The following is a 14403-nucleotide window of genomic DNA, read 5'->3' as shown; positions in this document are numbered from 1 at the left end:
TGCATTTTTGTGGTAACGATGGAGACAGGTTTTGAAACAATGGAAAAGATTTGGGAAAAGCCATTCAAAAATGTTTTCAAGGTATTCATAACTATTTTGCCAGAAACCTTGTTTCCTCATAGCATATTTCATACCCTGCCTGCTGGTCAAGTAGTAAACCCAACAAATTATGATTCCTGCTGCAGCAGTAAGAAGAATGCTGACCTCTGCCTTTATTGCAAAGAGTGCCACAAGTTCTCAGTCTTATGAAAGGAATGAAAGGCAAACCGTGGTCTTCTGATGTAATAATCTTTTATTAAAGTATATTGAAAGGCATCATAAACATGTTTTTACAAATCAATACACTGCATTCCTCTCTGTTAATTCTCTGTACCAGTCCAGAATGACCAGCAGAAACAACAAAGGCACAAGCAACTTCAAATAACAAAGTCTTTGATGCAGTTGAACAATAAAAGAACCAATCCCTACAGCAAAGTGGATAGTGCAGGTGGACATCTGAAGCACGTTGTTGCAGTAGCAGGAACTATGCATAAAGTTAAGCTTGTGTAGGTCAAGGGATTTCTACCAAAGCTCTGGCTTCATGGTCATGCAGGACCAAGCAGCTCCTGCAGGAGCCCCAGTGAGGGGCTCAGGCCCCCATACTGCTGTGACAGCAGCTGGATGCCATCTCCAGAGCTTTTGTTGGTGTTTTCTTGTTGCTTCAGCTCCCCATCTCTTCCCTGACCAAAGCTATCACCTCCTCCTCTTTCGTTGCTCAAGGTTTAAACTGCCAGCCTCTGAGTGTTGTCTTGTCTGGAGCAGACCATGCAGCTCTCACACACACAACTCCTTTGCCGGGGGCTGGTGATGCACAGTCAAGGATGTGCCCATGCGTTGTAACACCATTTATGTCCACTGCTGCTTTCTGAAGCCATGACTGTCTGTGCTCACACATGTTTGGGAATGAGGAGAGCTTTCAGATTAGAGTCTTGGGGGAATTTGGGATCTCTGAGGATGCGAAGCCTGGAAGGGGAGGCAACAGCACCTCCCCATCTGCTGAAGCTCCAGAAGAAAGGTCTGGGAGTCTAGACTTAGATTTTAAAATGTAGCTCTATCCTGAGGCAATAACTATAGCCAAGAAATAATTTCTAGTCAGAAAAGCTTTGATAGGAAGGTTTTATTAATAATAGACACTGCTTCTGAAAGAAGAGGTCCCACAGCAGGAAATGAAGATTTTCACTCTGCATTTGGTTAAGCAGAATTGACAGTGGTATATTGGTGTCAGCCATAACACCATCTAGTGATTCCTCAAAATAATGCACCCCCATGTCCTCACATCTTCTGTTCCCCGGCTTCCATAGTAGGTGCATATTATCATTGCTTCAGGATTGAAAGGTCTGCTGCAGAGAACAAACCCCCTTCCATTTACTGTTAAGGTGGGTTTTAGAGAGTGCTCTGCTAATATTTCAGTGCACTACATTTTACCTTTCAACAGGAACATTTAATGCCAACTTCAGAGCAAATATTCATATATTCAAGCCTTTAGGTTCTTTCAGAGTACAAGCAGCACAAAATAGTAACAGGGATTTCCTCCATATTTTCATTTCTCTATGGACTGAAGTAGAAAAATTCAGTGAGGAAAATCTTATCTGATCTGAAGGTAAAGATTCATGAAAGGTAATCTTCAGTACATGGATTAAAATAAGATTGTAATTTAAGTTTGTAAAGTATTCTTCTATTCCCAGACCAAAGCAAATTCTCAGTAGGCAGTTTAGTGTTGGTATTTTCAAGTAATAGAAACAGACTGACAAAGCTATTCATGCATGCGTATACAAGTAAAAAAAGCACATTTTGGGACTACTCTCATGTTTTAAATACACTATTAATGACTACATGATCATTCAGTGAATCATGGACTAAACAGTCTTTCACTGTTGGAACAAGTCCAGAGAAGGGCCACAAGGATGATCATGGGACTGGAGCACCTCCTGTATGAAGACAGGCTGAGAAAGTTGGGGCTGTTCAGCCTGGAGAAGAGAAGGCTGCGTGGAGACCTCACAGCAGCCTTCCAGTATCTGAAGGGGGCCTATAGGGATGCTGGGGAGGGACTCTTCATTAGGGACTGTAGTGACAGGACAAGGGGTAATGGGTTAAAACTTAAACAGAGGAAGTTTAGATTGGATATAAGGAGGAAATTCTTTTCTGTAAGGGTGGTGAGACACTGGAATAGGTTGCCAAGGGAGGCTGTGTATGCTCCGTCCATGGCAGTGTTCAAAACCAGGTTGGAAGAAGCCTTGGGTGATATGGTTTAGTGTGAGGTGTCCCTGCCCGTGGCAGGGGGGTTGGAACTAGATGATCCAAAGGTCCTTTCCAACCCTAACCATTCTATGATTCTATGTACATAGATCAATTTGTTATCCATTACCTTTTCATTGTGAACTAGTACAGATTTGAGGAAGCATTCCTGTTTGGAAATACAATGTTCACATAATTTATTTTGATTAACACCCAGAGAAAATACCTAGAAACAGACATAACTGATGATGTGGCATAGATGAAACCCTTAGTTATATTGCCTTCATCACCTGCCTCAAGTGACTTCTCTACAGCCATAGCTGGAAATTTCAGGTTCCAGCAGCTGGGATATCCATCTCTGAATCTGAGTTTCTTGCCATTGCTGTATCTCCATTGCTGTATTTCCATAGTCATAATATTATTCTCTGGAGGCTGGATGTTGCCTTGACAAATATAACGAAGTTTTAGTTAAAACTCAGTTTAGTTAAAACTTTGCTGATGAAAGAACACCTGAATGTCCTGGGTATACCTCTGTTTTGCATGTTTTCCTGAGAATTAGAGGTTTGTTTGTATCAATTACTGACTGCCCTCCTGGACCAATTTAGTCACAGGCCCTTATGTAAATAAGTTCACTATTTACGTGTGCTTTTATCATATAATTAGCTTGCATTTGTTTCAGTTTCATTCACATAAGGGTAGGATCTTGCTGCAGAGTTTCATTTAGTGATGGTGGCAACTGCTACATGGTAATATAAGATTGTATATAATGTATATATAAATGTATTTTTATAAATAAATATATATATTATTTATATATAAATAATACAAGAGATTTAAAGATCTTAGCCTGTTTATCATAAAGGAAGATGATGAATGTATATATGTATGCTCTTGGGGCAAAATGAGGTTCTGAAGGTGCTTTCATCTGATGAGGGAGAGTGTGCTACCGAGAGCCATTGCATTGGAGTGGAAAGGGGTATTTTTGCCACAGCTGAACTTCTCTGAGACATGGTGTCCTCTGGAAAGAGCACTGCAGTCAAAGGAAATTTATAGACTCAACGGAGACAAGCAATGAGATTTAAGGACATGTAATACACAGAACAATAAACTAGAGCTGTATTTACATCCTTCATCTGAAATATTTATTATATCTTGAAGTACCTATAAAAATTCATATACAATCAGATACAATCATTCAGTCATATTCTCAATGCACTGACATGCAGTTACAGCTCACTCATACATGCCTTTTTTCTATTTTTGACATAAAGCTTTCGTATATCTTTTAGTCTCAAAGACTCTTTGTCTAGCTGATCTGTCTTAGTGCAAGAGAGCTATTTCATGGTGCTCATAGTGGAAGATTCACTTTAATCTTGTATTCCCCAGGAAACTGCTGGACTTTATGAAATGAATCTCTGTATCCTTCCATTACATCTTCTGACTTAATGCTGGTAGCATTGGAAGTCACATGGTCCCCAGGCTTAATATCTACCTGATCAATTTAAGATTCAGGCATGGTTTGAAAGCAAGCACATTGTATCTGCAATTTAGAATTGTAAATATTTTATCTATCTGCTTTAATGCATACACACATCATGCACATTCATGACTAATCTGCAAAATGAGGCCAGTTTTCAGACAGTGACTGTGATAAGCTTGAATAGTTTTACCTGTTCAAATATCTTTATGGGTATTAAAATATGTGCACTAAAAATCAACTAATGTTTATCATGGTGTCGTCTCTCTCCGCTGACAACCTTTGTGAATATGCCGTTCTATAATAGCTGAACCTTCTATTATTTCTATTCTTGCACCGCTCTGTCCACTGCATCGTTCCTTCTGTACTGTGCCAACCCTGAGTCCACTGCATTGACTTTGAGATATGCACATTTCCAATTTTCAGTTTTTCTAGACACTCATCTGTGTTTTGTGGTTTCACATACATCCCACTACTGCTACTCTTTGTTTACAGGTTGTCTGCTAGCTTTTTCTTTTTTTTTTTTTTAAATCTATATAAACACTCAGTGAAGCATTGTCTTCTGTTTAGACTTGGATTTTCAGTGGAATTGTGTTCCATCCTATGTGTTTTAACAACGACATATTTAAATATGTAGTGATAGGACAGGGGGGAATGGGTTTAGACTTAAACAGGTTAGATATAAGGAAGAAGTTCTTTACTGTAAGGATGATGAGGCACTGGAACAGGTTGCCCAAAGAGGTGGTAAATGCTCCACCCCTGGCAATGTTCAAGGCCAGGTTGGACAGAGCCTTGGGCAACATGGTCTTGTGTGAGGTGTCCCTGCTCATGGCAGGGGGGTTGGAACTAGATGATCTTAAGGTCCTTTGCAACCCAAACCATTCTATGATTCTATGAAATCCATTGCATTTCGACCTTAATTTATTTGAAACCAAATGCATACACATGACTGACTTATGAACTTTCAAGGGACTTGTTCCCTGTGACCAACATTTCACATGTATCAGTAAAAGTACAAACCTTACCTAGAAACATTGTCACCCAAAGTATTTTGTAGGTGCATTCAAATGTTATACTCTTTTGCTTTTGAAAGCACTAGGATTAACTTTTGGATTAGAGGAATATACAGTCATAGAGTCATAGAATGGTTTGGGTTGAAAAGGACCTTAAAAAGCATCTTCTTCCAACCCCTCTGCCATGGTCTGTATAAAGTCTTTTGATAGCATGCCCTCATTTAAAAGTCTATTAATACTATGTCACCACCTATTTTTTTCTATTGAGCTACTATACACATCTAAATATCTTTCTATACTTTGACAAAAACTAGCCAGTGCCAGTTAGCCATTTCACTTTTGATTCCAGATCATCAACTCTTCAAACATCCAGAAACTCTCCTTTTCCCGACGAAGTGCTGTATTCCCAGAATTAATTCCCAGAGTCCTTCATCTGCAGACCCATCTCTTCCATGCAGAGTGCTGCCTTGGTGGTACTTCCAGCACCATGTACACTTGTGCTCACTGTCAGGTTTTGCTTGGTCTGCAAAGGCATACTTGTAGGCAGCAGCTAATCCTCCGCAACTATCCTAAGCAACTGAGGAAGAGGGAGAGAACTGCTTAGAACTGGAGTTTTCTGATAGTATCTCATTTAGTTTTCTGGTTGGCATTAGTAGCTCATGTAACCTAGAAGAAATACATATGACTATGAGAAAGAATGTGGTAATGATGATCTCGATGGGCAGGAAAAAGGGAGTGGAACAATACAGGAACAAGACAGGTGGGAAAGCATGCTATGAAATCACTGCAGAGGCCCAGACAACCACAGGCACTAAAACACAGAATGTTTTTCCTCAAAAAAAAAAACAAAAAACAAAAAAAAACCAAACACCCCCCCTCCCCCCCCCCAAAAAAAAAGAAGCAAAAGTGAGCACAGCTAGTTTGGGCTGTGGTGGCAGCAGCAAATTGTTCCAGTGAGACTGCAAGAGCTTTTGATTCACTCCAATCATCATACAAGACTGCACAAGAACTATATATTTAAATTCGTGATTGAGGAACTTCTGTATGCAAAGAAGAATGACAACATATCATAATGTCCACATCCCTTCCTTGGAAGCATCCAGTTGTGACTCAAAATTGAGGTGAGAGGACCTTTGAGCACATTCTATTTGTCAGCTTACAAGTGCAGGCAAATGTTTATTGTTATTCTTTGCACTTTCTTGGAGGTAATAAAATGCAGGCTGGAACTTCAGCACAATGTTGCATCTCCTAAAACCCACAAGGAAAAGAAACCTCTGAATGTTTCATTACATTTTTTTATTTTATATTTTATAAGATGCTGCAAGGTATGAAAAAGAAATCATAAGTAAAGGTTAAAGAATGGAAGAGGAAAGTGCATCATATCTGAAATTAAAAACCAGAAAAAGTGGGGGTCATTATGGGAAAGAACAAACTTTTGAAAATCCATTTAAATGACTAGTTGGGAAGAACATTGCCTAGAAAATATAAAAAGCAATTATATTAGATGTTTAAGGAATAAGGATAACAAAGAGAAACGCAGAAAGGTGGTCTTGTGGCTAAAGGCCAGCTTTGAGATATGAGAGTTCTGGTGCTCTCTGTTATCAGGGAGGTTTTTTTGCATGTTATGTTGGCTGCATATCTGAGATCTTCACAATTTTCTGTGTACATATGTTCATTTATAAAGAGCAAAAGTAAAGAAAAAAATAAATTCTTTCAGAAAACATATAAAGATTGATGAATGCAGTGATTCCTTGGCTAATCTGTATTTCCTGAATTTCCACATAGTTTTACTTCATTTGCCTGCGCTTGACTGTGGGATAAAGACCCTGAAGACCAGTAGGAACAACTTTTTGGCAGCACAGAGCTGCTGACACGCACATTACGGCGGCTGAGGAGCCAGCCAGCCCCTTTTCCTGCAGGGACTGAGTTTTCAGGCAGGGACCCAGGCTGTGTCTGCACTGGATGAGAGAAGCTGCTCTTCTGTCTGCATCAGCTAGGCTCTTTAGAAAGGGGGCCCAAAGTGCTGTTCCCATCACTGGAAATAGCAAAAGTAAGACCACTCTTACTAATGTGCTGCATGTTATATACCATTGACGTAGTAATGCCTCTGTCAGCAAAATCTACATCCCAGTGTGCTTTTCTAACCTTAGTAATCTGAATTTTTTCTCTACACTGAGACATATATACTCAGGCATGCAGAAAGCTGTCTTGTGTAGCCATACAATACACTTCACAGCCTCCCTGCTCAGCCTGTTTTGCTCATTTCAGTATAGCTGTCCCCAGTCCAGCAAAAAATGCATTAAAAGGGACTTTTCATAGTAGGAACATTTCACATCAAACTGGCTTCCCCCTTTTGGGGGAAGCAGGAGCATGAATTTGTGATGCATTGGTCAGTCTCTTGTTGATGACTGCGGATGTGCTGGGACCCCAAGGGAAAGATGCCCTCTGGGTGTGAATGCATGTGTGAGAAGCAGCTACAGCACTCCGGATGTGCTACAGGTTTGCACCCTAGCTTCTCCTTAGGACTTGGTCAGCTGTCAGTGGTCCCAGTGGAGCACAAATCCAGTGTAAAAATTTGACTTTTTTCCTGTTAGGAAACATAACTCACAAGGCATTAATACTTCTCTGGCATAGTTGGTGATTGGTATGTTTGTGTTTTTTCTAGTTCTAAGCATTGCAGGCTGAGAGAGCAAAAGTAGAGTGGGAGGCAGTAATGAAGAGAAGGGGAGGTGGTTACGTCTTCTGCTTTTCAGTAAATTCATTTTCATGAATATCATGATTAATAATAATAGCAGCTTATGACTGGTTTGAAAAATTGCATTGCTAGAAAATGAATGTTTCCAAGTTGCTCCAAGGAAGGAAGATTTAAGAGGGAAAAAATATACACAGAACTGAATTTGAAACTATTTAGAACTGTAAATGCTGACAGTAATTAGGATGACTTGAGTATTTCAGTACGCTGTCCTTGTAGTACTTTACCCCCCTCTTCTGCTCTGCTAGAAAGAGTAATGTTTTCTATCTTTGGCTAGGAAAATTTAGAAATTTATATATGATGAATATGACATGCTCATTATAGTGCCAATTGAAAGAGAACCAAATAAGAAAATCTGTTGTGCATATCGATATACCCACACTGAACATCTACGCTAATACTTCTATGGTGAAGAGCTCTTCCTGGATGTTTTAACTTGTTTTATGTAATCTCAAAATTACAAAGTTACAGATTGTAATTACAAAAGATAAGGACACTGCACTGCTTTTGCAAAATGAGTTTTTAAAGGAAAAGTGTCTTCTTTTTTTCACACAATAACTTTAAATGGGGAATGATCAAAAATCCAGAGCAAACAGAACCTACCTGACAAATGATGTCTTCATGTTTGGTGATGTTCAAGGCATTAATGGTATCATGCAGCATAATTTCTGCTTTCTTGAAAAACAATGGAGCTCATTTAGAAATTGGAATTCCCTGAAAAATGCCACAGGAGAGCAGACTATTAATTATTCTGGTTTATTGTTATCTTTTGTTCAGAACAATAGTGCTCTTGAGGTCCTGTGGAGCCTCTCTCCCCTGCAAGGTGTCAGGTTTTGATTAAGCATCATTTCATATAGTTCATTAACAATGTATCTTAAAATGAGCTTTTGATCGAACATTTTTATTGGGCATTTAGTATAATTTATGGTTTCTGTTGGAATTTCACATACAACATTTGCCAACCGAGTTATTATATATTTTTCATTAAACAATGGTGTTTTACATTTTCTGAAAGGTTCTATTTTTTAAGTAGAGGAACAGATTATATAAAAATTGATAATGAATGCAGTATATCATAAAAATAGCTCTCCTGGCCATATTTTATTCCAGTGGAGGTACAGCACATAGGTGTACAAGTGCGTCCATTTGCAAGTGTCATTTCGGACTTCCAATCTCAAAGCCAACATTTAAGCTTAGTTTTCCTACCTAGAGCACTAGCATTTTAATAAATCAGCCTGCTTTTATAAAAAGTTAAGCCCCAAAGTGAATGAAATCTGCCCATTAAGCTTCATCCAGCAAATAAAACATTTTAACAAATGTGAAAGAGCAGCACAAAAAGAGCATGTTTTGTTACACATCTGCTATATAGAGATTGTAAATACTCTTGGGAGTATTTACACTGGTCCAGTTTAACACTTAAATGCACATACAGGGGTAATCGTGTTTTAAAAGTTTTACCAGTAAGTTCAGGCTTTGGTCTCTAGCAGTCTGGCAGATGCTGAAATCTAAGGATCGTGAGTGGTTAGACAAAATAATTCTGTCTTTCTTTGTAAAACAGACACATCAGGAACAAAGCACACACTGAATGCAGAGTAGATTTTAGGTCAGCCAACTAGATGAATATTTACACCTTTCAGGTAAAAAGGACAGGGGGTCCTGGTGGAAAAATTTGGGCATTTTGTTTTTTAACCTGGGAATCTATCTTCATTGTCAGGTTGTGAGAAGATAAAAAAAAAAAAGAAATAACCTTATATTGCTGAAATGACATGTTGGGGAGGGAGTGTGCACAGAGACAAACATTACAGTTAGAAACAAACCATTACCTGGAATTCGTGTCTGGGGAGATTATTGGAATTATTTATATGCACATGTGAATACAGAGAGAAGCGGTCAAACACAGGCTGACTGTTAACATGGTGTACGAGTCTGTTGGGATGAAGTAAGAAGTCAAGTTTTCACTCAAATACTCAAAGCAAAACCCAGCCGATCACTTTGCTGAGGTTTGAGAGCACTCAGCAAAATTTTCCATATATTTTGTCTTTTTCTTGGGCCCTTGAATTTGTGGTTGTCAGTGGGATGGGAATATTAGAATATTCAGTCCTCTGTTTCCTTGACCTACTAAGAACTAGAAAACACCAAGATTTATCAGGAAGTCCTGCTATAAATATTTCCAACTTAATTGGGCGTATCCCAGAGGTTCAGACCACTTGGGATTTGGATGCCTGTCCAAATGAAACCAGAAATCCTTTTTAAGCAACATGGGCTTTAACCACAATATTCAGATTCAGACTGATGTTCCAGCCAGAAGTGTGTGTGGGGGGTTTTTGAGCCACTGTCATATTGTATTTGTTTCAAAAGAGGGGTCAGCTGTGATGTTTGGAGCTGGATCCTTGCTTTATCTCAAATGGACACTGCATTTCTCATGCTCAGTTTAGGACAGGAGCCCATCTCTGATGCTATGGATGCCCCACATCACAAATGACCGTAACTAAGAACTGATGATAATTTATAGGGCAGTCTCAGTTTTCCTTTGTGTCTGTGGTTAGAGTAATAGTTGCCACTCTGTGATTGCTCACATGGTCTTGTTCTTGAACTTGGTGACCCACGCTGTGCTATTCAATCAACCTGGCTAAATTTCAGAGATTTCTTCAGAAAAATGACGTTTCTCACACTGACTGGCAGCATTATACCATCTTTGAGTCCACTCCCTTTCCCAGCACTTCAGACCTAAAAAGGTCACTGTGATACTGAAAACATACTTCTTTTCTGATTTTTTCCTATCTATTGGTAATACTTTCAATACTACTGTAATTGACAGCGATGTGGAAATACATATACTTATTGTAGGGGTTTAGTGCTGTGTACTTGATAGCACTTTATGTTTCAATTTTCTTCTAATTAATAGTGCAGTCAGCTTTTCAGATGATTCACTGCATTAAAGAAAAAGAGATGAAATCACTTAAAAATAGGAAAACATAACTCTGTGAAATGGATTATATCTCAAGCTGACAGTGTTTTTTTCTTCTTCAGCTTTCCACTAATAGCTACAATAGCTACATATATTCTATATAACTCTGCCTGCTTTTCTGTCTCTGATTGATCATAAATTTACCCATGTTTCCCACTCCATTCACAGCTTTGCTTACAATAGTGTATTTATCATTTTGCCCATAAACACTTGCGCCTTCCTTCCCGGAGCTGGGAATCACTTCCTTCACACGGACATTTTTCCTGAGTGGTTACCTTGTCTGTGAGTCAACGGTTGCTCTAATCCCACTAAAATAAGCCTATTTATTTCGTTCCTAATGGAGATGCCAATGCAAAAACATTCCATGACTGATCAGTGTCATCATCTTATTTTGTAACCTTTGCCTCTCCTAACCCTGCCTGCTCCCGGCCATGCCTTAACCTTTTGTGTCACCGCATGTCTACATTTAAATTCTTGGCACTCCAGGACATGGACAACGTCTTCACATGTTTTCTTTAAAGTGACAGGCACACTTTTCAGCAGACTAAATACAGTAAGTAACAGTTGATCGGTGCTTACACTCGTATTACTTACTATGTCAGCAAATTTCTGTGTTTAAAAAATGGCTGTGTTTTACAAAGAAACAAATTAAACTGGCAGGTTCCCCTGACTAGAAAGCTCATTACTGACCAACACCCTCCTGCGTCATTGGGGTGTGCCTGTGTGTTTGTAAAGCACTGAAAACCCCAAGGTAAGTCACAAAGCAAAACAGTTCAAGGAAACACTTTAACCTCTCATCACAGGGCTTGAAGAATTCAAGGCTAAAAGCAATCAGTGCCGAGGACTTTTTTCTTTAATGCAAACAATACAAATGATACAGGAAAACCAGGAAAACCAGGGGAAAAAAAAAAGTATTTTATATTCCCCATTTCAGTAAGGCACAGAAATTAGAGAGTGGTCCAAGGTGATGTTAAAGTCTCTGCTCTGCGACCTTGGCTGGCAGACAGCTCACTGTCACACTCAGGGGGCATCCTCACTTGTGCGACCGCTCTTGCTTTTCCATCCCCTTGCCAGCGTTTGAAAGGAAGGGAAGGGAAGGGAAGGGAAGGGAAGGGAAGGGAAGGGAAGGGAAGGGAAAAGGAAAAGTGCTGAGGCCACTTGTGTCCTGCAAGAGGTTCAGCTGTGGCAGAGAGATATTTTTCTGGGCTAGCTAGAAGATGGGAAAAAGCAGTGTTAGCTGTTAGTTTATCCAGTTGCATATCTTCTTATTTGTAAAACTTCTTTAAGCTGAATATCCTCTCTGAAAACATTTATACCTTCACCTGCACCCACAGCTGTACCGGTGCTCCTGCAGACTCTGTGTGGAGACGCAGGTGTGGAGCTCCTTCTGGACTTCTCTAAAATATATCAGTGAAGGCAGAGTGTGGGGTAACAATGCATAAGGACCACATCTGCTAGAGCCTTCCTCTGCACCACTCATTCCTCCTTTCCTCTGCCTCTCAAGCTGAGCTGCTGGGAAGGCAAGTGGGTCTGTATTCTCTTCTCAATCATCCCCTTTCTCCAGTCTCTGCTTTCCAGGATGTGAAAGAAGGACTTTATAAAACTGCTTGGAATAAAGAGATGAAGAAGCAATGAGACACAGACAAACACTTTGTGTATATTAGGGTATGTTTGCTTTTGTACTTCCCCAAATGGTGAGTGCAGTGCGTGCTTCTGTCATGCCTCTAAGGCAAAGAGCAAAGGGATGGGGCTGAAAGAATTTTTCTATGCTCTTCCCAGAATAAAGGTTGTTTTTCTGTGTTTGACCTTCAACTCCCAGAAGACCTGAGTTTAACTGCTTTGATTTACTTCCATAATAAAGTGATCGATTAATGTTAAAGGCAGGCTTTATGAGGCCTGTCCTCAAATGGTCTCAGAGCCTGCCATAGCGAGGATGTTATACTGCCATACTCTGAAAAAGGTCACATGAAGGGAATCAAAGACAAGATAAATGATGGTTTACACATCAGAAAAGCTCTCAGTAGTACAGACAGGGAATGTAGAACATAATGTCTCTCAGGGCTTGGTGCAGATGGTATATAGTAAATATAGCCTGAACTGCCTCCCTAGGATTTATTATTGTTGCCGTTGTAGTTGTTTTGGGGTTTTACTCTTGGACAAAGCTGTGCTCTCAGAGTGTATGACACATGGACAGCCCTTGTTAAAATCTAGAAAATGAAGAGGTCTGATAAGCTGATCTCAACATGCTGGTGTTAAGGTGCTTGCTCTCAGAAGCTAAGAGCTTGATTTCTTATGATTTTCTGTGCTTGGTTAAAAATCATAGTTCTCTTTTGCTTTCTAGCTAGACTTCACTGCAGGCATTTTTCCTCAAGAGAGACAGGCAAACTAAGCAAGCAAAAGAAGAATCTGTCCAAAACTTCAGCCTCTGTCCATATCTGTATGTCCTAAAGGAGAATTTATAAGGTATCAAATGGGACAGCAAACTTCCCTGTGTTTCCCTCCATATTTTTATGAGAAATTGTTTAATCTTGTTTTATTTGCGCCTCCACCGGATTAAATTTCCTCTGACAGGCATAGATATTCCTTATTTACCCAGATGTAAAAGGCAAAATTGATTAATAAACTTTGAAGAACAGATATAAGCAGGAACCTGAGCTTCAATTGTCATCTTAAACCAGAGAAGGACTGGCCAGGTAACTGTGTCAAAATCGAGCTTTTGTGGGAAAGCACATTTTTCAGACCAAATTTCAGGCCAGATGCCTACACTTTCAACAGCACTCTGATTGGGAAGACTTGTCAGATGTTGGAGCAAATTTCAGATCTCAGTTGGGGCAGAGAGGGAGGCAGAATGGAAAGAAGCCAAGTAAATGAGGTACTCCCTCAGGGCTTGGGAACTGCAGGCTCAAAGTCTTGCTCTGTACCAGTTTGAGCAGGTATTTAAACCTTGGCTGTTTATCAGATCCTGCCCTCTTAACAGTCAAATTCTGGTCATCAAGGTCAGGCTGGGTTGAAGGACAGGACCCAGCCCCAGAGCTGGGAGGCTGGAAAGTGGATGGGCACACACAGAAATCCCTCCTGAGCCAGCAGCTCCCCTGCCATTCCGTAGTCCCCCCCTGGAAGGGGATGGCTGGGAGCATGGGTGAAGATGCACCCCCACAGATGCCGTCATCATCCCAATACAGAATGATCAGCCCTCCTGTGGCCAACCTGGCTTTCCCTCCAGCTTAAGTCAAAGTGGCCTATGACTAACGTGCCATCTCCTGCAGGGCAGCTGTCCTGTGTCTGCTCTTTTAGTTTGTAGAAACAAAATAGTGAATGTAATGCCAGTTTACAGTTCAGATTGCAATCAGTGAAAATGAGGAAAATCCCACAGCACTTTCCTGGTCAGTTTCAAGCCCATGGGTGATATTACCCATCAAATCAGCCTGTAAACAGCTGAGGCACATAACTCAGGAGTGAGTCGTATTATGAAAACTGCTGTTCAAGGACACAATGACCGCTTCGAGTGTTCAAGGATGTGATACCAAGGCACCAAAATGCCATGGAGGGCATGCCCTTAGTGCCCTCTGCCTAGAAGCACATTGTGCTGAGGCAGACAATGCTGCCACCTTTGAAAAATAATTCTCCCAGTGGCCACTTCAGGCACTTGGCTGCTGTGACTGTGCAAGTCTGTGATAAAACTTGTCATGGTAGAAGGAAACCAGCTGCGTAAGAAGCTTATTATTAAGGGCTTATAACTAATAGGACTTTTCACAAGTCAGTAATGTGGTAAGACCGGATCTGGCAAAAGTGTTTGTATTTCCAGTTTTGTGGTATCCTTGGGAGGGGAGAAAAGAAAAGGGAGAGATCCAGGGTCAAAGGCTCATCTCAACATACATGGAGTAAAACAGACTATACAAGGCACAGATTGATGTAGCCT

Source organism: Pezoporus wallicus, unplaced genomic scaffold, assembly GCF_028554395.1.
Source record: "Pezoporus wallicus isolate ANWC-B61680 ecotype Strahan unplaced genomic scaffold, APGP_CSIRO_Pwel_v1 contig_7178, whole genome shotgun sequence".
NCBI lineage: Eukaryota > Metazoa > Chordata > Aves > Psittaciformes > Psittacidae > Pezoporus > Pezoporus wallicus.
Note: the sequence above shows the minus strand (reverse complement) of the source record.